The 2,741-nt window shown below is 37.9% G+C and overlaps 1 long non-coding RNA gene across 1 annotated transcript; it reads left to right on the forward strand.

The window, feature by feature from the left end:
• Window positions 1–1,733: 1,733 nt before the first annotated feature.
• On the forward strand, window positions 1,734–2,355 carry LOC113465501. The gene is made up of 2 exons (XR_003390198.1): window positions 1,734–1,844; window positions 1,987–2,355. It is a non-coding gene; the product is annotated as an uncharacterized LOC113465501 (long non-coding RNA).
• Window positions 2,356–2,741: the final 386 nt, after the last annotated feature.

The following is a 2,741-nucleotide window of genomic DNA, read 5'->3' on the forward strand; positions in this document are numbered from 1 at the left end:
ACCCCTGTACTCGATGAGCAGGGTAGCTGACAGCTCACTAACTTTGATAGCAATACTGTATGTCAACTGTTCATGGTGCCTCGTGGGCTATAACTTTTTGGCATGCGTGCTTCATGTTGATGGGTGAGCATCATATCACACAAACACTGCTCCTCAAATATTATAAAAATAACCGAATTTAATCCGTCAGTTTTCCGAGTTCACATTTCTCGCAAAGTATTTTTAATTCCATCACAGCACATTTTTTATGTCTCCTCCTCCCACTTCTGGGCCATCATTCTGTCAAGAAAGAAACTTTCTCCGTTTTCTGTAGGAGTGTATTTGACATGGGTGTACGAATTTGATCGTATTCACTCTCCTCCATATTGATAATTCCACTCACTCCTCAGTAGTAAGCACTCCACCCTTACTCATAATATACCTACGTATACATTTCCAAAGGGATTTTGTCGTACAAAAACACTGAAAATCAGTTAGTGTTGGTAAAGAATGGGACAGGAAGACAGGTATATGGGGTGTTATAGTGACTGGAGGGAGATAGTAAAAGGCAGAATGAAGGAAGAAAGAGAAAGTACCTATACATTTCCAAAGGGATTTTGTCGTACAAAAACACTGAAAATCAGTTAGTGTTGCTAAAGAATGGGACAGGAAGACAGGTATATGGGGTGTTATAGTGACTGGAGGGAGATAGTAAAAGGCAGAATGAAGGAAGAAAGAGAAAGATTAGGTAGAGGAAAGGAAGAAGTGAAGAAAAGAAGGAGAATGTGCATAGCAAAAGAAAATGAAGTTGTGAAAACCCGGCTTGACACATTGTCAGATTCTCGATTTCTATATTTCGGTTAAAAACTTAATCAGGTCCACCACAGGCAACAGGCATTACCTGTGTGTGTTATAGTTTAGTTTTCATAGCATTCCTACCAAAATATATATTTTCCAAGACTTCCTTGGGACGCCACAAATACCACAATCAATAATGTCTTGAACTTTCTGGAGGTAAAGTTACTTTTAGTTTAGTGTCAATAAGATTGCATTGCAATGATATTCTTGGGTTTTGTTGTAGGGATTGGCTATACTTTTATAACCATCATGTATTCCTGTCCATCGACCCATCACTGGATGGAATAAGGTTCAATTGATTGTTCCACTTTCGCCTAAACTTCTTCAGTCGTGGGTCGCGGCACTATTTTGTCCTATTTTATCATATCCCCCCTTTGCAAAGAAATATAGTGAGGAATGAGATGGATTGTATTTTTACATCATCATCATTCTAATTTATCTCCCGGTATTGACAATCTATGTATATTGGACAATGTGGAGGGAGGAGTGAAGGAAAGGAGGAATGAGTAGTCGGAGAGGAGGAAAATGAGGAGTTTCCACAGGAGATTTACAAGGGGGCAGTTGTAAAAACTCCACCGAGTGGAACATGATTAATGTTCTCCTGTGTTGGTGGTTTAAGTTTGAGCTTCAAAGGGATTTGATACTCAGTCTGACAATGCAATATTATTTACGAGTACTACATTGTTTCAAAACAAAACTGTTATTATTTTCTTTCGCAATAAATTCCGGGGTTGAAAATAATAATAATTTGAAAGGGAGGAAATATTGCTCATAGGTATAGGTACCAGCAAAAAAAAAGAGAAAAGTGTGCAATATTATTTACGAGTACTACATTGTTTCAAAACAAAACTGTTATTATTTTCTTTCGCAATAAAAAAAAGGGTTGAAAATAATAATAATTTGAAAGGGAGGAAATATTGCTCATAGGTATAGGTACCAGCAAAAAAAAAGAGAAAAGTGGACAACTTCTCAGCCTCTTATAAGAAACTCGAGAACTACATAAATAGGTACATGGATTACATAGCACGGTGAGAAAAGTGGACAACTTCTCAGCCTCTTATAAGAAACTCGAGAACTACATAAATAGGTACATGGATTACATAGCACGGTATCAGCCTCTTATAAGAAACTCGGGAACTACATAAATAGGTACATGGATTACATAGCACGGTAAAAATAGGTACCAGTATTTCCTACCCGATTTGATTTTAAAATGAGAAATTAAGGTAGAGGCCGTAGAAGCAGAGCATCAACCCCCATGACTATCACACTCACCAGAGGATATTCCTGGCAAATCCAGTGAAGTCATGCAACAAGTAAATTTATGTATGAGTATAGGACTTGATTGTGAGTGACCATTTAACCATACCCAGTTAATAATTATTGGGACGAGTTACAACCGCCCCCTGTAGAGATTTCCACCACAGAGTGTTTTCCATTTCCCATTGAAATGTTCGACATTTTCTATTGTTTGAAAACTGAATTTCAGCTCAAATAAACGCTTTGGTACGCCGCACCGCACTGGATTTCCCACTCAATCCACCACCATGTTCTTTGTTTGTTTAAGACAATAAAATTAAATTATGAAAATGTTCAATATGTGGTAGAGAGCCCAAGGGTTCGGAAATTAGGGGGAGGTTTGCTATAAACTGCAGCAAATATAATTTCATTATAACCGTGGGAGAAGTAATGGGACAGGGTAGGAACTAGGACGAGTGTAATATATTTTCCCATAAAAGTTTCCTTCACAGTTCTAGCAGGTGGGTAGTCCAGAGGGTTTAATATTAACAAAGGTCTCATAATAATGAAATTACGAACGTATTTATTCCTCGACCAGATAGCCCAATTCTATTATGATACTCGTCCTAGTTCCTACCCTGTCCCATTACTTCTCCCACGGTTAT

Source organism: Diaphorina citri, unplaced genomic scaffold (assembly GCF_000475195.1).
Source record: "Diaphorina citri unplaced genomic scaffold, Diaci psyllid genome assembly version 1.1 scaffold117, whole genome shotgun sequence".
Taxonomy (NCBI): domain Eukaryota; kingdom Metazoa; phylum Arthropoda; class Insecta; order Hemiptera; family Psyllidae; genus Diaphorina; species Diaphorina citri.